This window comes from Artemia franciscana, chromosome 20, assembly GCF_032884065.1.
Source record: "Artemia franciscana chromosome 20, ASM3288406v1, whole genome shotgun sequence".
Classification (NCBI taxonomy): domain Eukaryota; kingdom Metazoa; phylum Arthropoda; class Branchiopoda; order Anostraca; family Artemiidae; genus Artemia; species Artemia franciscana.
This window is the reverse complement of record NC_088882.1, coordinates 14,682,541-14,710,530: the sequence shown is the minus strand read 5'-3', so window position 1 is coordinate 14,710,530 and position 27,990 is coordinate 14,682,541. Positions and strand designations below refer to the sequence as shown.

The window sequence follows — 27,990 nt, the reverse complement described above, 5'->3', positions numbered from 1 at the left end:
TTTTGGAGTTTTGCCTTTATTTATCTTGCCGAATCACTGAGTTTTATTATAGAATATTTTGATGGTAGCGGAATGGCTTATCGCTCAGGCAATCTTATTCATTGCATATCAATTTTCCTGGTAATAAACCCAATATTAGACTAATTGGCCTTGAAATTAGAATTTAATAACAAAAATAAATAAATAAAAGAAACCGATTCTGGTAAATTTGAAAACGTAGTATCTGATGCTAGTATTACGCCTCAACAACTATAGTCAACATCGTCAAGAAATCACGTCTTATATTGCAGGCAAATATAATTTTGGCAAAAATAGTCAAAATTATTATATCTTGTTCGTACTTCGATCCCATTTACTCCAAACACAATTATTTGGACGTCATATGCCCTCAAAAAATATATATCCGAGTCTTAACTCTTAAATATCCAGCCTCAATACCTTTAGGAAGAAATTCACTACCAACTCGAACTCATCATGACTTGGAGCGAAGTCGATGTATTAAGTTCCTGAAAGAAAAAAATTACGGGGAATATTAGATGTTACGCCAATAAAACCTGTCTTGGATAGTTTTACACACAACACTGGACAAATAACACGGAAACTGTAAGCATAAGGGTCATCCTAGAGTAAAGAACCTTTTGACCTGAGTCGTACCTCCTCATTTCTAAGCTCAGTCTGTCATTAACAGCGAACCGCTATTGACGTTTGTGGTTTGTCAATTGGACAAAATATAAGATCCCATCAAGCATGATGCTCGTAGTGAAATAAGTTATAAATATGAAATAGTTGGCTCTGCCGATATTTAGTGATAATAAAGCGAAATTTATGGTAATGCGAGAAACTAAGCTTCAATTTCAAAAAGGCGAACAATGTTTAATAGTGGAAAGATGAGTACTCATAACGACTGCAGCATCAATTCTTGCGTATCTACAGGTTATGGCTGTGGTGTTTTGGGGCCGAAATCACACTCATCGACTAAATATTTTGAGGGAATACCACTAATACAGTATATATACTCTCAGATAATTCACCATAATACCGAGACTCTTCAGTTAATGCTCTTCCTTCCTAGTCATACCCATTTTGATTGAAAGCCATAAAAATCGAGTTATGGAAGACTTCTGGTTAAAGAAAAATGATACAAGAAAAAAGATGTCCTGCATTTCCTAGAAGATAATATAAAGCATGGTTCCCCTTATCTCTTCCCAAAGTTAATGCTCCAGGACATGGAGGCTGAATAAATAAGACCGGGTCTCTAGTTTACATAAAAAATTAAGCATAATCAAGAGTTGTTGATAAGAAAGACAATGATACAGAAAAGGGATTACTGGGATGCTTTGAAAGAAGGGACCTTCATTTTTAGTTCCAAGCTCGTGTGTCCAAATATTAATTTTTCTAGTTTTTTTTTTCTAGATATGAGTTAGCACGAGATACGTTAGAAAGCAAGTTTATTTTCAAGAGAATGAGGAGAGGGGGAATGCTTAGCAATATTCATCCTTTGCAACCTAATCAGTGTTTATCACTCATCGTTTGTTTTAAGATTAAATACCTCAAGGCGCAGAATTCAATGGAGGGATGCATGAATTTCGATTCCAATAGGAGAGGAGACGGGGAGTAACATGTAGATTGGCATACTTATGAAGCTAAAAAAAAATATGATTTATGTCAGACAACATCTTTGTGTGCCGTAATGACGTGGAGTATTTTATTTTTTGACAAAAAAGACTCGGTAAAAAAAAGGCTAAATCATTATTTCAACTAAAAAAAAACAAAAACAAACAAACAAAGAAAGAGATGAAGTATATATATTCTAATAATAAAAGAACGTTATCTCTTCGGTTAATTAAATATAAAAAATTTTTTTACGAAAAGTAAAGAGCAACATTTAAACTTAAAACGAAAAGAAATTATTACTTATATAACAGGGGATACCCTCTCCTCAACAACTTGCTCTTCACGCTAAGGTTTTTCGATTTTTTCAAAAAAGCTTCTTATTGTTCTAATCAAACGACCCTTTATGTTCAAACTTTAGCGTAGAAAGCGAAGCGTTGAGGAGGGGGCAACCCCCTCATATGCATATTAATTAGTGTTTAAGTTTTAACGTTACTCCTTACTTTGACTTGGAAAGACTTATTTTTTATACTTAATTTCTCGTCGTTTCTTTAAATAATGCCGGGAAATACAGCTCCACATCCACGGAAAAACCTCCCCACGTAAGGATACTCTGGACATTTAAATTCCGGGAAAATCTTACCCTTGACAATTACCCTAACCTCTACACACGTAAAACTGAATTATATAAGCATTCTGGCAAATTTCCCCTGAAAATTTCAACATCCCCCCCCCAGAAACTTCCCTCCCCATGGAAAATTCTTACAAAACGCCTTTTTAGTTATGATCTACTCAAGAGATGCCCCGATCTGTCTTGTTTTTTTTTTATTTCTGAATCTGATTCAGTCCGCGTGAAAGAAATATCGACTTCTGTAGACGTCTTTTTACCATATTAAAGTCACGCATGAATGTAATTTAATTTTCTAGGGGAGCATTACATTACTGCACAAGTCTATTTTACACGAAAATTCGGATGATTATTCGGTACTGTATTTTTCTTATGATGGATTTATCAGCAAACACGTGAGCGCTTAAAACTATCATTCCACAGCACTGAAGAGAATATGAGGGACGAACTATTTGAAGGCCGTTCTCCTAGAAAAATCATGGCCCACAGACGAAGAGCAGTAGCTTTTATACCATTCACCCATGGAAGGATTTGTTTGGTAATCTTCCCTCCCTCAATAAGCTTGAACGAAAAAGAAACAAAAGAAGTTTTTCGAAGAAAAGGAAAGAGCTACATTAAACAAAGCAAGAGCTGAAATAAAGTAAGATAATAATTCAAGCGTAAACTGAACATAGATTATTACAAACAAGAGCAGGGCTAACGCCCTTTATCCCTTCTAAAGATCAAAACACCATTTGTGCTTTACTAAAAGCAAAATACATTTTATATGTTTCCTCTTTTATAACGTTAACAAAAACACACAGCTCGAAAAAAATGTTCAATTTATTTTAATTATTAAAATTCTTTGAATACCGATGTTTAATTATTTTCGTAAAATTAATTATTTGAAGCAATGACGTAGTATCCAAAATTGAGAAAAACAGTCTTTGCCAGAAGATATACAGTTTTTAGCGGACTTCATTTCCTCGAAACAAGCTGAAGTATACTATGTAGAAAAACAAATACACTTTTAAACAGCTTGTGAAAAAAAAGACTTTTCGGCTATTAAATTAATTCCAAGTCAGCATAATGTAAATCTAGCTTCTACTTGCTTGTATTTTATTTCATTATGTATGCAACTCGAGCAAAACAAGAAGATAGGGCACAAAATAAAAAACAAAGGACGACATAAGCATAAATGTGAAGGCAAAAACTGCTTTCATTCTTCTGCTTTGTTGGCAAATTAGTTCCATTTCATAATTGGGCTTTTGTTTTATGTGCAAAAAATGTAATTCGGTCATCCCTATTATCCTAAGAACCTTGGATATGCGCAATTAACTTGAAAGCTACCCCAGAAAGACAGCTACATTAAGTAAAATAAAAAAGAGACAATAAAGCAACAGAATTATTTACAACGGATATTACGAGAAAATGATAAAACTGTACTACCACTGTTCCAATGAGGTTCGATACTGCTGATAAATTCACAAGAGAAAGAAAAACTCAAATAGAAGTTACAATGCAGTTGCTCAGTGCTCGCCATATCTGATTATTTGCACTGCCGTTTGGACTTTTCCCCCTTCACGAGTTAGTGCTGAGGAAGGACCAAAAAGAGGATGGTAAAGGCTATGACACTAGCCCCTAGACTCCACCGTCAGTGGATCTTTGTTTTGTAACCTTTCCGCCAGAGTGCAATAGGGAATTCCGGGCTAGCATTGCATTTTATCAGCACCCAAAAGAGGAGAATTACAAGATCTTGGCTAGCTACTTTGAAGGAAATTCTACATTTTAATGAGTTTCTTGCCTTAGTGGGCTTACAACAAATTGAGGAAAGACAAAACGTAAATGATTTATTTATCAAGTCCCTTCCTTTGCAGGTATTCTCATAGTTATCCTCTAAGAATATTATAATTATGCGCAACCAAAAGTGGAGCTTTAAGGCTACCTTCCTGTGAAACCTTGCGTTTTAATAAGTTTCTTGCCTTCTAAACAAAACTGGATTAAACGCCTAAGAATAATACTATCCTTTCTGATGAATTTTGGTTTGACTCAGGAGCAGTTCAAATCTGCATAGTGGATTACATAAAACAATTCTTTTCAGCTGAAAGTAAGAAGCAACATTAAAACTTAAAACCAACAAAAATTACTCCCTATATGAGTAGGGCTGCCCCCACCTCAGTCCTTCACTCGCTACGCTAAAGTTTTTTAGGGCTTTAAAAAGCCTGTTATCCCAATTAACTTAATTTGGGTAGGACATCTCAGGAACCGCCTAAAGTATTAAGCCAAACCTTCAAAACAAGTTGAGGAGGAAGCAAAACTAAACCAAAAGACCAGTGTGTGTATCCAGACTGTTGGGGTGTATGAGCAATATATCAGCAATAGCTAAGAGTATTACGTTGAAACTTTCAGGACAAGTTGTTGGGATGTTGAATAAAATCAAAAGACAAAGTGTGCATCTAAGTTGTCAAAATAGCGTATCCGCAGCATCTTAGGAACGACTAAAAATATTAATTTGAAACTTTCAGAAAGTAATCACGGAGACGCTGAACTATATCGAAAGACACTATGCGCATTTAGGTGGTCAAAATGACCTATCTGCAATATACTAGGAATGCTAATATTATTAACTTGAAACTTTCAAGGAATGCTAAGGGAGGATAACGAAATTTAAAGAAACTGTACATAAAGGCTATCAAAAAGGCTTATCAGCAATATCACAGGAACGGCAAAGGGCATTACCATGAAAGTTTCCAGGAATATTAAGGAAGGTGTTTAACTAAATCAAAAGACAATAAATGCACCCAGATTGTCAAAACAGCGTACCTGTAATACCCCAGGAACGGCTAAGGATATTGAGTCTAAACTTTAAGGGAATAAACTTTAGTGGTCAAAAGAGTGCATACATACAAGGAATAGCTAAGGGTATTAAGCTGAAACTTTCAGGTCATATTGAACTAAAGCAAAACATGTCATATGCTTCCAGGTAGCTAAAAGGGCGTATCTTCAAACCCAAAGCAATAGCTAAGGAAATTGAACTTAAACTTCAAGATAATTTTGAAGATAATATTAAACTAGACCAATAAACACCAAGCACATCATGGTTGTCAAAATGGCATATCTACAATATCTAAGAAAAGACTTTGGGTATTAAGTTGAAACTTTTAAGGAATAGTAAAGGGGTATTAAACAAAACCAGAAGATACTATGTACATACAGGTCGTCAAAAGAGCGTACTTGCAACATGGGCTCTAAGGAAGGGCTAAGGGTATTCAGTTGAAACTTCCAGGGAATTTCTAGGGGGAGAGTCTATTACATAAATAGATGCCAATTGCATAATTGTTACCAAAATGCCATAGCTGAAAGTTTATACCATTATGGCATAAATTTTCTTGGCATAAACTACCCGAGAGGTTAGCAAGTTAGACTTAAAAGCCTGTGGCAATAAGGCCTGGGGTTCGCTTACTGGTCTCACTGATTATTTGGTTTGGAACGGAGGTCAATGGCATGACTGCAAGCTTGGACAGAGTCGACCAAGGCCTAAATGGGCAACTAGAGAAATCTAGGGAAGGTAAACACGAAGGGTGTGAGAAAGCAAAGGAATGGTTAGGCCCAGAAACACCCCCCCCCCTACTGCACTTGCTGGCTGAAGGGCCATGAAACGGAGATCAGCACCGCCGGTTTTAGAAGCTTGTGTCGAAGTCTTATCTTTTTTCTTTTAAAATGGCATATCCGCAATATCTCAAGAGCAACAAAGAGTATTAAGTTCAAACTTTCAGGAAATAATGAGGGGACCATTAAACTAAATAACAACTGACAATGTGTAAACGGCAAACGGCAATATCCCAAGAGCAGCTAAAGGTCCTAAGTTGAAACTTTCCGGGAATATTAAGGGGGCAGAGTGTTACTTCTACTACTAACAACTCACCGCAGCACCAAGCCACCTGAGATCAACACAGCTACGTACACTCCTCTCCATCCTAATCTATTCAAGGAATCCCTCTTTACTCCCCCAAGAAGTTTCCATTTTCTTTAAATCTTTCTTTATGACATCCTCTCACCCCAGACGACGACTACCTCCTTTCGGTTTAGCCCTAGACGGTTGGCTGCAAAGGAAAACCTTCGGCAATCTGTCATCCTTCATCCACAAAACGTGCTCTAACCATCTCAACCTTTCTTTTTTTATACCCTAGAAAGTCGGATTGAACCAATTTTTCTTACAGCCTAGCAATAGAAATATGGTCAGTCAGCCGGGGAACCGGAACAATTCGTAGGCAATTTCTCTGGAAAACATCTAGCAAGTTTTCATCCGCTTTTTGAAACGCCCATACTTCAGAACCATATTTGATCACTGTCGCCGGTATAGCTTCCGATATTCCAATCTTGATTTACAGACTTATCTTCCTATTCTTCCGCTGTATCTTTTCCAGTAACCGTATCTTGTTTTAACACTTTCTCAAAATATTCTGCCCGTCTCTCTTTAACTCTTTCTTTATCACTAATTGGGGCCTCCTTCCTATCTTTAACTGGGACGTGTCTAGATTAACTAGAATTGTTAATGGCTTAAAAACTCGTCCTCATCTGAACCAGATTCTATTCCTACGAAGTTAGTTAAATCTATTCTTTCTTCAATAGTTGTGACTCTAACAAAACTTGTTAATCTTTCATTTAAATATAATATTTTTCCGGGTGCTCTCAAGCATGCTCGGACTATTTTTCTGTATAAAGGTGGGCCAAGAAATGATCCAGCAAATTATCGACCAATTTCAATTTCATCCGTGTTTAGTAAAATATTCGAAAAGGCTATGCTTTTATTAGGAAAAAAAATCTTCATGATTTTCAATTTGGTTTCAGAATGAAGCACTTCACTGAACATGCCTGTATGACCCTTTTGAATTTTATAAATTCTGCATTAGATTCGGGATTAATTCCGAATGCTATATTCCTGGATATTCGTAAGGTATTCGATTCACTAACCCATGAAATTCTTCTATCGAAGGTGTTTTATTTTGAAATTAGGGGGAATGTATTTTTTTATTTCAATTTTATTTGAATGATAGGTTAATTTCTATCGATCCACTTTTCCGTTCACCCTCTCAAGTGAATTTTGGCGTCCCTAAGGGATCAGTTTTAGGGCCTGTGCTATTTTTGATTTATGTAAATGATCTTTTTTATGCAGTCAAAAATCAGAAGCTTATTAATTGCTGTAGACTGCTGTAGTCATCCTAGGCCTTCCCTTACCCACAATGCCAACTACGGTTCGCCTTCTTCTGATGTCCTTGTTTGTTTTGCCGATGACAGCACACTTGGTACTTCGGAAAATTGTGAATTTAAGCTTCAATTAAATTTGGAAAATTTGTTTGAGACAGTAATTTTATGGCTTGATGCTAATTATCTTACCCTAAATTTTTCCAAGTCCCGTTTTTTTTTTTTCGCTTGTTTCTCAGATTTATCCCCAGTTATCAGAAATTCATCAGCCAAATGGGATAATTCACAGATCTAAAGATCGATATGTTCGTTTTTGGGCATTCTTGTTGATGAAAACTTGTCTTTCAAACGTCACATTGATTTGGTTAAAATGAAGATAAGCAGGAGTCTCGGTATTTTAAGGAAACTTAAACATATTTTCCCTGGATCAATTTTGAAAATCCCTTTTCACTGCTTGATCTAATCTTACGTTTCTAAAAATTAGCCCTAGACACTGCTAGATGGGGATCTCTACTTTTAACATCAATAACAGCACTCCTATATACCCTAGTATCTTGTATCGATCTGCCACCCTTCGGTTTACTATATCATAATAAGGTTTGCTGTTTTACCGTCAAGTAAATACTATATCAACTTATGGGCCATTTTATGACCAAACCCTGGATTGGATACAACTAGATTGCTATAGCTACAAAATTACAATAGTCTGCAGCCATTATTGTTTTCTTTTCCTACACCAAATTTTCCGAGGCCAGGATACCATCTACACCTATTTCTACCGACCTGAGCGTTAAAATCTCCTAGTAAAAACACAATTTTTCTACCTGTAACCCTGTCTATTTGCTCCTGTAACTATAAGGAAAATTCGTCTGAATCACTAGCATCTCCCTCAGTTGGTTTCACAAGGGAATATACTACTATAAGTGATACCCTGAACTTTTTCGTAATAAATGAGCAATTAGTATCCTATTATTAACACCTTCCAAGCCTAAACAAGACTTAGCAGCCCCCTTATTCATCATAAGCTCTACTCCCTGTCTTTGTACACCATCCTTCCTGCCTGAGTAAAAAAATCCTACACCACCAAGTTTCATGCTTCCTACCCCTCTAATATGAGTTTCTGAAACTCTCAATAAATTCAGGTCAAATCGTCTGAATTCGTCAATCAAAATGTCTTTACGATAGTATTTTTTTAACGTCATAACATTCCAAGCTCCAATTTTCTTGTTCTTCAAATCATTGAAATAATTTGGACTCGGGAAAAGCATTGATCCCCGATACCAGTGCAGGACGGACATCAACATATCTTCTTAAGTCTGCACGGAGGCGCTTAAGTTGACTTAGAACCGGACAGCAAGAAGTCCCTAGAACCTCCAGTATGCATGGAGGCTGTGTGTAATCGTGGGCCAATCTTGGTCTCAACATGGTTTTCAGCAGTTGGCGATGCTCTTCTATCAACAAGAGTCGAAATCCTGCACAGACAGTCTTAAGTCTATTACCTCCGACTCATTATATATTCATGCCTACAAATATTATGCTACTACAGTGAGGCAACCCATAGTAGATAAATTAGTTAAAAAGATATTTTTTAGCCCGAAAACGCCCGTCAAGACAGACAAAGCCCAGAAGAATTATTCATTAATCAGAATCCCGTGCGAATGCTGTGCCGTTTACTAGGCTATAATTTACTCGAGGGGCACCACTTCTCAAGTGGGAATATAGCTGACCACAAGGTCCCCAGTCTTGCAGATAACCCAAAAAGGTCGAAGCAGCTTTTTGCAGAGGCCATTGTCCTTAGAACCAGATCTTACGCCCTGCCGCAGTTGTCTTCCTGCAGAGGATCCTTCCACGATGGTGTACTGCGTCACCATGAAATTTAACCCATTACTGGGAGAAGATTTCTACCTCATGGGACGTTTGGACAGGTCGGTGGGCTTTGTTGAGTGTATATTTGACGAGCTTTCTTCCTCCTCCAACTGTATTTATGGCCCCAAGCGAGGGTGCCCAGTTTCTATTATGTATCCCCGGGGACAAGGTCCCCCGTTGGTCCGTTCCTCCTATGGAGGTACCCTACATACCTGTAGACGTTCACCTATCGCCATCTTGGGACTCACTGAGTGGCCCGGGGGACAACCCTTCCTTATATTGAACGGTAAAATTACAAAAAAATACACCCAAACCATGTTATTGCAGGGGCAGCGAGGTATCCAGCCATAATTGTGGCCATGGACCTATCTTTAATTCTAGGGGAAATTACAAATAAATTTAAAGCATATTGTTCTGGAATTAATTTTTTTTTTAATTTAATCCAAACTGAAATGTTAATAATTCATTACAAGTGATAGGCTCTTTGGCTATGGTTTCACCTCAAAGAGTATATCCATTTGATTTACTTCATAAGTGGGAGAAATTTGATTTTTACAGTTTCTTTTGGGTTGTCAGTTTTGTAACCATCGAGTGTCTTCTTCCATGTTGCTTATATATCGCATGCTGCTTCTTCCATGTTGCTATATTATGCTTATATATATATATATATATATATATACTAGCTGTTGGGGTGGCGCTTCGCGCCACCCCAACACCTAGTTGGTGGGGGCGCTTCGCGCCCCCCCCCCAAGCCCCCCCGCGCGCGTAAGTCGTTACGCGCCATAATAGTTACGCGCCATTGTAGTTGTGTCCCTATGTCCCACCTGTGAATATAGATAGATATATATATATATATATATATATATATATATATATATATATATATATATATATATATATATATATATATATATATATATATATATATATATATATATATATATATATATATATGGTTTTAACTACGTAAAACTTGCGAATATACAACATTCTTTGCTTTCCCATTGTCTTTGCATATAAATAGATTGTCAGGTTTACCGACTCTTGAACATGCAACATATAATGGTCCATGGGAAAACAATCTGTATTCAGATCTATACCTCATGATTCTAATGATTGCCCTTGAGCTTTGTTGATGGTGATTGCTAATCGACCATTCCCTGTCCCGGTCGTCATTTACATCCCCCTGTTTCCCCTGGTGTCCCCGTTGTAGTTGTGTCCCTGTGTCCCGGTCGTCATTTATATTCCCTGTGTCCCGGTCGTCATTTGTATCCCGGTGTCCCGGTCTGTATATACATTCGTTTTTTAGTTTTGTTTTTCTCCTTTATTTTTTTCCTTTTTTTTCTTTTTTAGCTTATTTAGATTTTTAGATTTTTTAGTTTTTTATTAGTTTTTAGTTTTTTTTTCTTTTTAGTTTTTTTGTCCCGGTCGTCATTTATATCCCCCTGTTTCCCCCGGTGTCCCCGTTGTAGTTGTGTCCCTGTGTCCCGGTCGTCATTTATATTCCCTTTTAGTTTTTTTAGTTTTTTAGCTTTTTTACTTTTTTTATTAGTTTTTAGTTTTTTTGTAGTTTTTGCCTTTTTTTAGTTTTTTCAGTTTTTTTTTTAGTTTTTTATTGGTTTTTACCTTTATTTTAGCTTATTTTTCAGTTTTTTCCTTTTTTTAGTTTTTTTTAGTTTTTAGTTTTTTTAGTTTTTTACCTTTTTTTAGTTTTTTTAGTTTTTTTAGTTTTTTAGCTTTTTTATTTTTTTTATTAGTTTTTAGTTTTTTTTGTAGTTTTTGCCTTTTTTTTAGTTTTTTTAGTTTTTTAGCTTTTTTATTAGTTTTTAGTTTTTTTTGTAGTTTTTGCCTTTTTTTAGTTTTTTTAGTTTTTTAGCTTTTTTATTTTTTTTATTAGTTTTTAGTTTTTTTTTGTAGTTTTTGCCTTTTTTTAGTTTTTTCAGTTTTGACGTCACCTGATCCAGTTTTTTCAGGTGACGTCACCTGATCCACGATCCACAGATCCACAGACAACTTATTTTTATATATATAGATAGTTTTTTTTTTTTACTTATGTCCTGGTCGTCATTTATACTCCCTGTGTCCCGGTGCTTTGTTGATTTAGTTTTTTACCTTTTTTTAGTTTTTTTAGTTTTTTTAGTTTTTTAGCTTTTTTACTTTTTTTATTAGTTTTTAGTTTTTTTTTGTAGTTTTTGCCTTTTTTTAGTTTTTTCGGTTTTTTTTTTAGTTTTTTATTGGTTTTTACCTTTATTTTAGCTTATTTTTCAGTTTTTTCCTTTTTTTTTATTTTTTTTTAGTTTTTAGTTTTTTTAGTTTTTTACCTTTTTTTAGTTTTTTTAGTTTTTTTAGTTATATAATTATATATATATATATAATTATATATATATATATTTAGTTTTTTAATTTATATATATATATATATATATATATATATATATATATATATATATATATATATATATATATATATATATATATATATATATATATATATATATATATATATATATATAAATATATAATATATATATATATATATATATATATATATATATATATATATATATATATATATATATATATATATATATATATATATTTATATATTTTATATATATATATATATATATATATATATATATATATATATATATATATATTTATCTATTCACAGGTGGGACACAGGGACACAACTACAATGGCGCGTAACTAATATGGCGCGTAACGACTTACGCGCAAGGGGGGGCGCGAAGCACCCCACCAACTAGGTGTTGGGGTGGCGCGCCATACCAACAGCTACTTTATATATATATATATATATATATATATATATATATATATATATATATATATATATATATATATATATATATATATATATATATATATATATATATAGAAGATAAGTTGTCTGTGTGTGTGTGTCAAGTGACGTCATGTTTGTGTGTTGACTGACGTCATGTTTGTTGATTGACGTCATTATAAGGATTGAGCTGTATGCGTCATGAAGTTGTTTGTCGACTGACGTCATGTTTGTCAACTGATGAAATTACATACCGGGACACCGGGACACAAATGACGACCGGGACACAGGGAAAATAAATGACGACCGGTGACCTCAAAGAGAATATACAGACTGGGACAACCGGGCACAAATCATGACCGGGACACAGGGAATATAAATGACGACCGGGACACAGGGACACAACTACAACCACCAACTACCTACCCCACCAACTAGGTGTTGGGGTGGCGCTTCGCGCCACCCTAACAGTTAGTTTATATATATATAGATAGATGTCCCGGTGTCCCGGTTGTCATTTGTGTCCCGATGTCCCGGTCTGTAATTTCGTAAACATGACGTCTGTCAACACACAAACATGACGTAACTTGACACATAGACAACTTATTTTTATATATATAGACTGTGTCCCGATGTCCCGGTGTGTAATTTAGTCAATCAACAAACATGACGTCACTCGACACACACACACACACAAACAACTTATCTATCTATCTATATATATAAAAATAAGTTGTATGTGTGTGTGTCAAGTGACGTCACGTTTGTGTGTCGACTGACGTCATGTTTGTTGATTGACGTCATTATAAGGATTGAACTGTGCGCGTCAAGAAGTTGTTTGTCGACTGACGTCATGTTTGTCAACTGATGAAATTACATACCGGGACACCGGGACACAAATGACGACCGGAACACAGGGAATATAAATGACGACCGGGAACCTCAAAGAGAAATTACAGACTGGGACACCCGGACACAAATCACAACCGGGACACAGGGAATGTAAATGACGACCGGGACACAGGGAATATAAATGACGACCGGAACACGGGGACACAACTACAACGGGGATGCCGGGGGCACAGGCGGGATATATAAATGACGACCGGGACACAGGGATTGTTCGAATAGAAATTACAGATCGGGACACCGGACGCGCGCGGGGGGGCTTGGGGGGCGCGAAGCGCCCCACCAACTAGGTGTTGGGGTGGCGCAAGGTGCCACCCCAACAGCTAGTTTATATATATATATAGATAGATGTCCTGGTGTCCCGGTTGTCATTTGTGTCCCGTTGTCCCGGTCTGTAATTTCGTAAACATGGCGTCAGTCGACACACAAACATGACGTCACTCGACACACAACAACTTATTTTTATATATATAGATATTGATGGTTGTTTTAACCTTGACCTTGCGAAATCGTCATCTAGGCACACTTCTAATCTCTTGTATTTACTAATTTCCTACGGATTGGCTCCTTGTATAAACATACCGACAAGGATTTCAAACCAGTCAGCAACATTAATTGACAATATTTTTTCATCGCTACACTCCATTAAGAATGAAGTTCTGCTTCCTAACATTTCCGACCATTTGCCAGTTTCAGCCCTGTTTCAAATCCTCAGTACTGCTTCCTGACATTTCCGACCATTTGCCAGTTTCAGCCCCGTTTCAAATCCTCCAAAATCCACAAAGATTAGTCTCCCAGGATAAACCGAGATTTTGTTTCTCACCAGTGGAGCTGGATAGATTGAAAGAAGATCTTGGTACATATAAATCGGACTTTTCCTTATCAGAAAATATTAGTTTAGGCAATTATAACGATATATTTGGCCGGTTTTATGACACTGTTAAGGAAAAATTCACGTCCTACTGTCTAAAAGCTCCTTTAAAAAATCCTCGATCAAAAAGATCAACACCTGTAGCTCCCTGGTTAATATCTGGAGTCCTAAAGTCAATAAAAAGGAAGCAGAACCTTTGGAAGGAGTACAAAAAAGACCAAATATGGCTAAGTAAGAAGCATTTAAGTTGTACCGTAATTTTCTGAAATCAATTATTCGCAGAGCTAAAACAGTATATTTTACAAAGAGATTTGTTGATTGCGGTAAAACTATAAAAAAGACGTGGGGCGTGATCAAGGAAGTTAGTCGACCGTCAACGAAACCAGAAGGTCTCCCTAAGTCTCTCATTGTAGACGATCAACAGGTAACAGAAAAAGGCCAAATACGACATCATATGAATAAATTCTTTGCGGAGATGGGGAAAAAACTGCCAATCGCGTTTCTTATTCCTCTGGGCCACAGTCTTGGAAGCAGTTCTTAGGTCCCTTGTGCTTGAAACCAATGGTTCTTGGGGAGGTTAAGGTGTAGGAAATTAGAAATATTGTGCTGTCTTTAAAGAATTCTTAAGCAGGTTTTGACCAAATTTCTGCTAAAGTAATTAAACTTATTCTTTCATCGATTATCACCCCAATTTACCATTTGATTAATAGGTCATTTCAACTAGGAGTATTTCCCCAACGTCTTAAACTTGCACATGTTATAGCTCTCTTTAAAGGAGGTGACCGAAAGGATCCTGGGAACTACAGGCCGATCTCTCTTTTGTCAGTGTTCTTTAAGATATTTGAAAGGGCAATGCTCAAACGTCTGGTGAGATTTCTTGAAGCTAAATTTATTTTCCATCAGCATCAGTTTGGGTTTTGTGCAAAGTATTCTACAGAACATGCTTGCGATAGACTTCTTCAGTTTATACGACAATCTTTAGATTCTAATCTTATTCCTGCAGCCATTTTTCTTGATGTAAAGAAAGTTTTTGACAGCCAAATACATAAGATTCTCATTGGTAAACTTTGTCATATTGGTGTCCATGGGGAATCATTGTCTTGGTTCTCGTCATACCTAACTGACAGATCTATCACCACGGAAGTTACAGACGAAAAAGTTCCAATTGAATACGGAGTACCCCAAGGTTCTATTCTTGGGCCAACCCTCTTCCTCACCTATGTGAACGATCTCTACCGACTTTTTAATACCCCAATTAACAATGTTTGCTGTGGATTGTGTCACAAATCTTACTCTCTGAGTACATAGATGTTCACACCTGATAGTCGAGAAGAATTAATAGCATTTGCAGATGACACTACTTTAGGTGCTGAAGCTCCGGATGAATCATCCCTTATTCTAAAGCTTCAAGCAATGACTGAGAAAATTCTCTTTTGGTTTGACATAAATCAACTAACTTTAAATGTAAAAAAGTCCTACCTTCTTATTTTTTCTCGTAAAGGTGTGAGCTGCCCTTCAATTACTGAGCTTCATACACCAAGAGGCTCCATATGTCGTCCCCCGGACGACTACTGTTCGTCTGCGTGGATGTCCACATTTCCCTCGGTACTTACCCGATTACTGTTCTTCTGCGTGGATGTCTACATTCCCCACGGTACTTGCTCCTATTCACAATCTTTATGAGAAAGCGACAAGAATTCTCCAGTCGGCAACACACACTCCTCTTGACCTTCTCAAAATTAAAGATATTTATGTTTTATCTCTATTTTCGTTGGCATATCAATACTTCCAGGGAAATCTCCCATGGTGTTTTTCGGGACTGCTTAAACTAGTAGGGGAAGTAAATTTGTATATGGTTCGTAACTGGGAGGACGTGATGATTCCAGCTAGTCCCTCGGTTCGTTCAGACGTCGGTCAGGCTGTCACTGTGGGGCGTACTTGGAACTTGGTTCCCGCTGAGATCCGGCAGTCACGAACACTTGGCTCCTTTAAGAGACAGATAAAAAGTTTCTTATTAAAGGTTTCTTATTAATTGTTTCTTATAGTTTATTTTTTTTCTTTTTTGGGTTTTTGTTTTCTTGGTGTTGTATCCTCGATGACAGGAGAATTTTAATTTGTATTTAGAATAGAATAGAATAGGTTTTATTTGCACAATCTCTCGTAGTCATAAAACTAAATGGCGCTTGTGCTTACAAAAAAGAAAAAAGGATTAAATCAAACGACGAAAAAAAAAAAAAAAAAAAAAATCAGAAGACAAATAGTTTAAAATCAACAATTGTTATACTTTGATACAAAGAAAGGGATGAATGAGTTGGAAAAACGATTTGTGCGTGAAGGAGGTGCTGCTAATCTGTCAAATTTCTTCAACCTAGTACTTCGATGTTTCACTAAAACTGGTGGTAGTATCGATCTGTATATATCACTTCTGAGAAGATATTGGCCAAATTCAAGGATCAAACTGAGACGACGCTCTTGAAGAGAGGGAATTTGTAAAGTGGATAATGCTAACTTATATTCGGTAAAAGCATCGCACAATATTACTTTGACTGCTCTTTTTTGTATTGACTCAAGCTGGTCACTTAGGTAAATAGTGTTATTGACTTGTGGGCCCCATACGGGACATGCATACTCTAAAATTGGTCGAATGTAAGTAAGATAGGCTATCCTTAGTTGTGTCACTGAAAAACCAAATCGACGCATTAGTATAAGTGTCCGCAGTGCACTATTTGCCTTTTTGATAATTGTATCGACGTGGAGGCTGAAAGAGCAGTCGATGCTAAACTTGACACCAAGCACTACTGCCGAAGATTCACTAGGATAAGGAGGAGGAGGGCACACAAAGTCTCTCTTCAGGGGATTAAAGCGAAGGATTTTAGTCTTTCCTTCGTTAATTTGGAGGCTGTTCGCAGTACATTCATCTTTGAAGTTGTTGATTATTTCGTTACAGAATTGGGGGACAGCCTCAGACTTCTCAACAATGTACTTCAGTAGGACTGACAAGTCGTCTACATACTTAAATCTTTCTTCATAGCCGGAAAGGATGAAATTTATCACTGCCAAAAACAGTAGACTAGCGAGCTTAGTACCTTGTGGGGCTCCGCATGTAAGCTCGACCCATTCGGAGTCGGTATCTCCTGGGAAAAGACTGTAAACGCACTGATAGCGGGCCTGTAAAAAATTGATCACTAAAAGGAGAATATGTTTTTGCGCACCCATGGTGCGTAGATTTGTGATAGCAACGGAATGGCGAATAAGATCAAAAGTCTTTCGGTAGTCTACGAGGAGAAGGCCGACTATAGCACTTCCTCGGTCGAGCCACTCGACAATGAGATGGTACATCCGTACTAAATAAACAGTTGTGCTGCTTCCTCTTAAGCATCCATACTGATACGGGTCTAGATGTGCAGAGACCTGTGACATAAGTTTGCGGTAAATAAACGTTTCTGCAACTTTAGAAAGGTTCGGAGTTATTGATATAGGCCGGAGTTGATCACAAGATTTTGGACACCTTACTTTTGGAATAACGCGGACATATGCTCTTTTCCAAGCACCAGGGAATACTTGCTGAAGGAAACATTGGTTGATTATAGAAGAGAGTGGCTTAGCGAGAAAAATGGCGAATTCACGTAACAGCTTTACTGGAAGCTCACCTGGGTAGGACGCACAGTTCGCTTTCAGTCTTAGGAGTTCCTTATAAACAGTGAATTCAGAGACCTCACATACGTCCTCAATCTCTGCACCAGCAATGATAGTATCAATTTCTGATTTGGTGATTGATGGAAATGAGGTACAAATGTCAGCAAAAAAAGAATTGACTTCATTAGCTGAGGTTAAGGTACCGTCCTCTTTGAGGAGCCTTAGATCTCTGAGTGTTGTCTTACCGGTAAGTCTTTTTACTGAGGAATGCCATTTGTGGGGGTCTATTGTGAGTAAGGGAGTAATTTTATCCCTCACATACTGCCTCTTGGCACGCTTGTTCAGTTTAACAATATGATTACGCAACTTGGCTGAAGCTACGGTATCACCAGCGATATGAAGGCGACAACGGGTTTTTATTAAATTCTTTAGATCATTGGTTATCCACGGTTTATCAGTGTCACTCACAGTAATGACTTTTACGGGAAAACAAGTCTGAAATTGCTCCTGAAGCAGAGTATTCAGCTTATTGACTTTAATATTAATATCCTGTTCAGAGCAAATGTCCTCAAACTGATAATTACCGATCCAGCGACCAAATGTAGATATCGAGTCCTCAGTAAGTGGTTGCACCGTATATTTGACTCGTTTTGGCTTCGGAATTGCCGAACTGGCTTCCCAGAAGATGATAAAGTGATCAGAATTCAGAAGGGGTCCTAGGGATCTCGGTGCGTAATAAAAGTCTGTCAAGTTTGTAAAAATCAAGTCAAGTATGCTGCCACTTTGATGGGTAGGTATTGTAACGGCTTGTCGCAAATCTAAAATATTTGAAACCCATTGCCTATTAGTTTGATTGAAGTCTCCGGCAATAACAAAGCCAGGAGAGACATGCTTGCGGCGCATTTTGTCTACGAAAAACTGAATGTGTTCAATCAAGTCTTTCCTGTTTTTAGCACTTTCAGGATAATAGACCGAAGCAACAATTAAACATGAAAATCTTTTTGATAAACGTGCAGGTTTGCATTCGGTCCATAATATTTCGTGGTCGGAGTCAAAAGGCTCACTTAATAGCCTTGAGGATAGGTCATTACGAACATAAAGTCCAACGCCTCCTCCTCGACGATTCAAGCCACGATCGTGACGCGTATTAAAGTAGCTTGCGTAACCTTTGATGCGCGCCGATTCGTCAGAAGTGTCCCAACATTCGCTTATTATTATTATTGAGGCGTTGTTCTGCCTGGCAATAACTTCAAGTGCATCAGTTTTGCTGTTCAAAGATCTAGCGTTACACACAAGTATATTTGGCAACTTACTTTTAGCTAAAGGACGTTCGGGCTTAAGAACGGGCGGGCTATCCTGGATGGGGCACAAGGGAGTTTCGTCAAATCTCTTCAGACTCGGTATTTTAGGTGCTCTGGATATCTTGATTTTCACCAGGTTTCGCTCAAACACTTGTTTTGGCGAAGAACAATAGTCACGGCTTGTCACTGTACCGAAATAGCACACCCCGTACGCCTTCTCCTTTCATTTTTCCCTGCCCGACATCCACGTTTCTTTCCTGTCGGATTGTTTCCATTGGTGGACGATGCGCCACCTGTGACTTCTCGCAGTAAGTGCAATGCAGTTAGCGTAGTCAAGATAGATGGCGCCAAAAAGGTAGAATGGAAACGCAACTTTAATAAGTCATTTTTCGGCACAGCGACGGCTTCAACAGGAGTGATTCTGGTACTCAAAAATAGAGCGAAAAAAACTGCATAAGTCAATATCATATTCACCATGAAAAACCAACTTCCGCGCACAAATAAAAAGGTAAACTATGGTAGGATATTTTGCTAGCCGGACGGTGCAAGTGAGTTGATTTCTTTTCCTTATATATTTATATTTAGATATTGGTTAGTACGTTTATGACAAGTTTTATGATTCTTTATTTATTGTCTGCCGTTTCCCAAATAACGGGCCATTGAGTCCTGTGGGATATTATTTTTGTTATTGTTATTTTATGAAAATAAATAGAACTTAACTTGAACTATGTAGTATTCCATTATCCTTTCCAGCTAACAAAAGCATACCATGGCGACAAACAATCACAAAAAACGCCATTTTGAATCCCAAATATAAAATCGGGCCAGTAGGAGCCACTAAGCAAAAAAATGCTTTTTTTGTAATAAGCAAAACTCCTCTTTCCAGTTAAAAAAAAATAGCATTACGACAAACGCCAATTTGTACCCCAAATTTAAAATCGGGCCAGTCCGAGGCAATATGCACAGAAAACTTAGTTTTCCACTCCCTTTCCAGCTAACAAGAGAGAATACCATTACGAAAAAACGCCATTTTGTATCCCCAATTCAAAATCAGGCCAGTATGAGCCAATACGCACAGAAAATGTAGTTTTCTACTCCCCTTTCCAGCTAACAAGAGAATACCATTATGAAAAAAGCCATTTTGTATCCCCAATTCAAAATCAGACCAGTATAAGCCAATATGCACAGAAAATGTAGTGTTCCACTCTCTTTTCCAGCTAACAAAAGAATAGCCTTACGAAAAGCCATTTTGCCCCTCAATTTAAAATCGAGCCAGTATGAGCAAATATGCTTAGACTATGCAGTATTCCATTCTCCTTTCCAGCTAACAAAGGCGTAACATTGGGACAAACAATCACGACCTCCGCCATTTTGAATCGCAAATGTAAAATCGGGCCAGTAGGAGCCACTAAGCAAAAAAATACTTATTTTTTGTAATAAGCAAAACTCGTCTTTCCAGTTAAAAAAAAAAAACATCAATACGACAAACGACAAAATGTAACTTATTTTATATAATAAGCACTACTCCTCTTTCCATTAAAAAAAAATATCATTACGACAAACGCCATTTTGTACCCCGAATTTAGAATCGGGCCAGTCTGGAGCCAATATGCACAGAAAATGTAGTGTTCCACTCCCCTTTCCAGCTAACAAAATAGTACCACTACGCAAACACAATATTTTACCCCACCTTTCAAATTGGGCCAGTATGAGCCAATATGCACAGAAAATGTAGTGTTCCATTCCCCTTTCCAGCTAACAAAATAATACCCTTACGGAAAAAGCCATTTTGTACCCTAAATTGAAAATCGAGCCAGTATGAGCCAATATCCGGAATGAGGCAGACTCTGTCTGCTGACCACGTGCCTCTGGATATGGGGTTTCTCCACCAACTAAACACTCCGATCAGGACGGCCGAAACCTCATATGGCGGGTGGAGCCCACCCCGGGAATCTCAGTACCTAGGTTTAACCTAGCTCTAATCAGATTCCAGGACTAGAGTCGGTTGGGCTAGCGACCCTCCACCCAAAAATTAAGTGCTACGAAAAGTGACAATATAGCCTCGGACCCGGATTCCCTTTTAAGATCTCGACCATCGCGCGTCAATGGACATGCTGACGAGGTCAGAAGGACTGACAGACTAAGCCTTATGGACCAAAGGGGGCTACGAATAGCCACCTGGAATGTCTTGACTTTGAATGCACCTGCGTCAAAGAACCTACTCTCTGAAGAACTTCGCAAGAATAAAGTGCCAATTGTAGGTCTTACAGAAACACGTCTTACCGGAAGCGGAGAAGTGCGAATAGGTAACAGTGACTCATTGCTCTGGTCTGGAGAAAGCTCTAGAAGGAATGGTGTTGGCCTTGCACTAAATAGCCTTACACGAAAGGCCTTACTTTTACACGAAGCTGTATCGGACAGATTAATGATGGCCCACTTTGGACACAAGCATGGCAAAATGACTGTCATCGTATGCTATGCCCCGACCAACGATTCTGATGATGCAACTAAGGAGGATTTCTATTCTGCTTTGTCCAGATGCCTTGCAACAGTACCCCCCATGATATAACTGTTCTCCTTGGCGACTTTAATGCGACAGTGCGCGATGATATGGGTTTATGGCGTGGCACAGTTGGTCCTGTATCCCCCGACCCACTTAACTACAATGGGCTCCGCTTACTTGAACTGTGCCGATCTCACGACCTTTACATTGCAAACACCTACTTCCAACGCAAAATTATTCATCAGTGCACGTGGTATAGTAATGACGGTCGTGCAAAGAAGATGATTGACTACGTCATTATTTCCACACGCTGGAGATCATTGGTGAAGAACTGCAGAGCTTACAGATCAGCAGAGCTTGGATACGCAGACAATAGGCTTGTGTGCGCCGATCTTCGGCTTCGCCTCCATGCACAACGATCGAAAAGAAAACCCGTCGCTGCAGATATTGGGAAACTAAAGGAACCAGATACTTGCCAGAAGTACAGTATCGAGATATCGAGTCGATTCGAGGCCCATGGCTCACTTAATAGTTGCGAAGATCTCTGGAAGCATTTTAAATTGCAGACCAGTGAAGAAGCACAACTAGTGCTTGGCAAGAGGAGTTATCCAAAGAAATCGTGGCTAACTAATGAAACACTGCAAGTTATAGAGCAAAGACGGAAGGCAAGACTTCTTGGGGACATGACCACATATCGGAGGCTCAATGGAGCGCGGAACAGACTCAATCGCCGGGATAGAACCCAGTTTGTTGCAAGGAAAGCCAATTAAATTGAGCTAGCTGCAAAAAAGAAAGACATGGGCAGCCTATTCAAGCATCTCCGAGACCTCACTGGAAATAAAACTCCCACCTTGGGTCCCGTCCTTTTCAGGGATGTTGCACTTCTCTCTAATAAAGTTTCTTGTCTTGAGCGGTGGAAGGACTACTTCTGTTCGCTCCTCAACAATACCGGTCCGTCTGCGCCTCCTAATGATATTCCCAGCCAACCTTGCAGTCAAAGACCGGGAACAGATGTTCCTCCAGATGAGCCTTTCAGTCCCTCAGAAATTGGAAATGCAGTAAAAAGACTCAATAATAATAAAGCTGATGGTATCTGTGGCTTAAACTCAGAGCTGCTAAAACATGGAAGTCCTGCAATGCTCCTGTTTCTACACACCCTGTTCTCTACAATCTGGCAAACAGAGATAATTCCTGAGGATTGGCGGAAGGGTGTCATCATCCCCTTATGGAAGAGAAAAGGCTCGAGAAGCGACTGCTCCAACTACCAGGGAATAACCCTACTGTCAGTCCCTGGCAAACTATTTTCGATGGTCCTGCTGGATGGATGTCGGAGCATCATTCGAAAAATCTGGCGACCGGAGAAAGCTGGTTTTATGTCGGATCGTTCAACCATCGAGCAGATTTTCACGATTCGACAAATAGTAGAGAAGACCACAGAGTTCCGACAGAAAGCATTTATTGCCTTCGTTGACTTCCGTGCTGCATTTGATTCAGTCGATCGAAAAGCTCTTTGTCAGATTCTAGAGTTGACTGGCCTACCCGAGAAATATTGCACTTCTCAAGGCGCTGTACCATGGGACGGAGAGCTGTGTACAAGTAAATGGTCGGCGCAGCCCGTTCTTTCAAATCACGACAGGGGTACGCCAAGGATGTGCAGTGGCCCCAGAGCTCTTCAATGTCATCATAGATTACGTTATGACAAAAACCACTTCACGTCTCAGCTTTGGGCTCAAATTCGGAGATCATACCATCACAGATGTCGATTTTGCCGATGACTTGACCATTCTGGCGGACTCCATAGAGCAGCTCCTGGAAGCGCTCCGCTCCGAATTCTGCGAGAAGAGGCTGCCAAAGTAGGACTGTATATAAACTGGAACAAAACTAAAATTACGTCCATAGACCCGTCTTCTCCTGCTGTTAACTCTCCAGTTAGCCTGGGCAGCACCACTAGCATCGAGGTTGTTAAGGACTTCACCTACCTGGGCTCCGTAATTTCTTCAAATGGCTCACTTCTCCCCGAGCTGCAGGCAAGATTATCTAAAGCGTCTTCTGTCATGGGTAGACTGAATCGGCACCTCTGGCGAAAACCAAATATCAGTCGCACAAAGAAACTGCGGATCTTCAATGCTCTAGACGGTTCTGTGATGCTTTACGGAGCTGAGACATGGCAAGCATCAGCTGCAACCCTCAAGAAAATAGACGTATTTCATGCAAAGAGCCTGAGGAGGATTGAGGGCCTACGATGGTCCGACTTCGTCAGCAATGAAAAGCTTCTGCAGCTCACAAAGCAGTCTTGGTTTTCGACTCAAGCAGCCGAGTGAACCTTACGATGGTTCGGGCATCTGCTTCGAATGCCACCACATCTAGCTGCAAAGATGATCTATGACTTGATATATGATCTATGACTATCAAATTTGGTTGGAAGCGACCTCGCGGCCGACCGAAGAAACATTGGTACGACAGCCAGTCCGAATTCTTGGCGATGGCAAACATTAGACAGGGTGAAGAGCAAATACTCGTCATGGACCGAAGTGGGTAGGGGAGGCAGACGTTACTCTCTACGCCGAGCAGTGCCCGGCAGGAGACTTAAGTAAAGTAAGTTAAGTATGTAGTATTCCATTCTCCTTTCCATCTAACCAAGGCATAGCATTGCGACAAACAATCACGACAACCGCCATTTTGAATCGCAAATGTAAAATCGGGCCAGTAGGAGTCACTAAGACAAAAAATGCTTTTTTTTGTAATAAGCAAAACTCCTTTTTCCAATTAAAAAAAAAACATCAATACGACAAACGATAAAATGTAACTTATTTTATATAATAAGCAAAACTCCTCTTTCCAGTTAAAAAAATATCATTACGACAAACGCCATTTTGTACCCCAAATTTAAAATCGGGCCAGTCTGAGCCAATATGCACAGAAAATGTAGTCTTCCACTCCCTTGTCCAACTAACCAAAGAATACCATTTAGACAAAAGCCATTTAAGATTAAATTTTGTGTTTGGCCAGTATGAGCCATTATGCGAAAAAATGTAGTGTTCCACTACCCTTTCCAGCTAACAGAAGAATAACATTACGACAAACGCCATTTTGTGCCCCAGATTTAAAATCGGGCCAGTATGATCCAATATACAAAAAATAATACAATGTTCCACACCCCATTCCAGCTAACAGAAGAATACCATCAGGACAAACGCCATTTTGTACCGCAAATTCAAAATTGGGCCAGTATGAGCCAATATACAAAAAATGATTAGGATACAAAAATCGACCAGAAGTATTAGAAAGTCAAACAAGGAGTCTTAAAAATTCAACCATGAGGCTACTACGTTGCGGCACATAGCCCATGAAAAAAATGCACACCGTTTAAGTTGTACTTACAGTCCTATGGTAAAATGACACTGCGGCAGAGAAATAAATAAGTGATATGGTAATTTTTCACCCTGTATTGAAGGAAAACAAAACTTAATTTAAAATCACAACGACATTCTTAATGTTACGGTACTTTTGTTGTCTTCAGAAGAGATACCCTTCTGAACCTCCAATTTTTGGACTTGGACTTCAAATCTGTTACGTTGTGCGACTATTAATTTCCGATCTATCACTAGAGTCTCTTTTTGCAGTCCTTACTGTTTTCTTTGAAATTCAGCTAATTATGCAGCTTCAGCTGAAATTAACATTAAAAGTTCAGTATTGAAATACAAAATCTCCTTCATTGACAGCAATTAGATGGAAAGGTGGTGGGAGTTTTACCTTTTTTGGTATTTCATTGAAAAACATCCTTTTTGCAATCTCTTATAAAAACAAATTAAGAAAAACAAAATCGCTGTCCCACCCCCTAGATTTTCTCTTTTTTGCTGTCAATTAGGAGACAAAAAAAACATGTAATACCCCACCACATAAAGGGGGGATAGTTGGGATTATAGAGAGTGATTAACTGTCCAAGTAGGTAAAATATTGAGCTATAGCAGTGACCAAAAGGGCCATAGACGAACCTTGAAAGTTGTTGACCAAAGAGCCACAGAACATTTGCTTTCCCTTTAGTAAAATGGCTTTTGCAAAAGCCTTTCAAAGCAGAAAATCAACGTTACAGGAAACACTTTTGCTAAATACTTTCTACTTTTATTAAATATTAGAGCCCTAAAGTTTTTCATTTCCTGCTTTATCCTCTTTTCCCCCAACTAAGGGACTAAACGTGTCTCATTCGATATTACATTTTTACCAGTTCAATGCTATACATTTATTAAGGGTGCTTAATCATACAATTTTTATCTATTGGTGTTTTCGCTGCTACTTATTGCTGACTTCTTCTGTCAAAACTAGTTATAGTTGCCACCATTTCGACCCTTTTCAAACTTTTAATTGTAAAAAGCTTTTAATTGTTTTAAAAAGCAGAATTGTGGCAAAGAGTCAAACTTTAGCGTAAAGAGCGAGGGATTGCGGAGGGGACAACCCATTTCATATACGGAGTAATTTCTGTTCGTTTTAAGTTTTAATGTCACTCCTTACTTTCAGTTAAATAAACTAGTTTTTTTTTATGTAATTTCTGAACGTTTTTGAATTAATGCATGTTTGATTTTGGCTCTCCACACATAAATTATTAAAATGAAATTTGCATATTAATTCCTTTTTTGGCTAAATGGCTTTCTCTTAGTTTTGATCAGACTATTTTGAGAAATAAGGGATGGGGAAGGAGGCCTACTTGCCATGTAATTTTTCGGTTACAAAAAAAGGCAACTATAAATTTTAATTTTTAACAAATTTTTTTATTGGTCAAAAATATACGTAACTTAAGAAAAAACTTACGTAACAAACTTTTATATTCTTTAATTTTTATTTTGTATATGAGGGGGTTTGTACCCTCGGTAATACTTCGTTCTTTACACTAAATCGTAAGTTTTGTCCCAATTCTTTAAGAATGACCCCTGAATCAGAAAGGCCGTAGAATAAATAGTTGAAATTACTAAAAATACTATAGCATAAAGAGAGAGGTATTTATCTCCTCCTAAATACCTCGCTCTTTATGCTAAAGTATTTTTAGAACCCCTCATATGCGTAATAATCTCTGTTCGTTTTAAGTTTCAATGCTACTCTTTACTTTCTATTGAAAAAACTTTTCCGTATTTATTTTTTTATTGTGTTTTTTTTATAGTAATTTTAGAAAATCCTGCGCAATTTTCATTGAATTTCCATTCCCCCGTGACATATTTCTCCAAGGAAAGATCCTCCCACACAGCCCCCTCCCCTCAATCCCACCCCCAAAACCAAAAACAAAATCCCCTGAAAACGACTGTCCACTTCCCAATAACCATTATTATATGTAAACACTGGTCGAAATTTGTAACTTGCAGGCCCTCCCTAGGGACTGTGGGGGAGTAAGTCATTCCCAAAGACATAGTTATTATGGTTTTTGACTATGCAGAACAAAATGGCTATCTCAAAATTTTGATCTGTTGACTTTGGAGAAGAAATGAGCTTGGGAGGGGGCCTAGGTGCCCTCCAATTTTTTTGGTCACTTAAAAAGGGCACTAGAACTTTTCATTTCCGTTAGAATAAACCCTCTTGTGACATTCTAGGACCAATTAGTCGATACGATGACCCCTGGGGAAAAGAAAAAAAAAACAAAAAAAAAAACAAACAAACAAATAAACACGCACCCGTGATTTGTCTTCTGGCAAAAAATACGAAATTCCACATTTTTGTAGATATTAGCTTGAAAATTTTGCTATAGGGTTCTCTGATACGCCGAATGCGATGGTGTGACTATTCAGTGACTATTAGGGGGTGTATTCCCCTATTTTCTAAAATAAGGCAATTTTTTTCAGGCTCCTAACTTTTGATGACAAAGACTAAATTTGATGAAACTTATATGTTTAAAATAAGCATGAAAATCTGATTCTTTTGATGTATATTTTAGCATCAAAATTCCGTTTTTTAGAGTTTCGTTTACTATTGAGCCGGGTCGCTCCTTATTACAGTTCGTTACCACGAACTGTTTGACTAGGAAAAATTGAAAATAAATGTTTTTCATAAAAAAATTGAGTTTCGACAGAAGATGTCGAAGCGAAATACAATTGAATCTTCTTGAGCGTTATTCCAATTGTTTTTTCTGCTTGAATAAAATTTTAGAATTAGTTCGTTTTTAAACATCTATTTTAAGATTGATCACCAAGAGCAGCCTACAGGAAACTGAGCAGGGGAGGGGGATAATCTAGTCCATACACTCAATACGATCCAGGGTACCCCAGATAAATAAAAGAACTAATTATAAAGCCTAAAAAAAAGTTTTAATTTTTACTTTTGCTTTGTATTGGGTCGACAATGTAGAAGCATGCCCACCAATTGGGCAGGATGTTTAATTTACATTAAAACATAAAAAAAACTAATCTATTTTCTGGAAACTAACTAAGGATTATGTTGAACTGTTTTACAATAAATTACAGTAAACAATACGAGTTAAAGGAAAGTATCTACTCTTTTTATAAAATTTCAGGTTGGATTCAGTCATCAATTGAGGAGGGAGGGGAGGGGGTGAATTTTCCCCCAAGATTTTTGGTCCTCCCATATATTTTGAAAAATACCTTTTTTGATTAAGAAGTGAATTGTTTGGCACTTTCATTGAAAAAATAACAAAACCGCCTCACAGTCCGCTTTATAATTCCGTGAACTGATACCACT

The 27,990-nt window shown here is 38.0% G+C and overlaps 1 long non-coding RNA gene across 1 annotated transcript; it reads right to left on the bottom strand.

Moving 5' to 3' along the window:
• Window positions 1–64: 64 nt before the first annotated feature.
• On the bottom strand, window positions 65–27,990 carry LOC136039784 (uncharacterized). Its single transcript, XR_010620556.1, has 3 exons — window positions 27,894–27,990; window positions 15,352–15,858; window positions 65–506 (listed from the first exon to the last, which is right to left on the bottom strand). It is a non-coding gene; the product is annotated as an uncharacterized LOC136039784 (long non-coding RNA).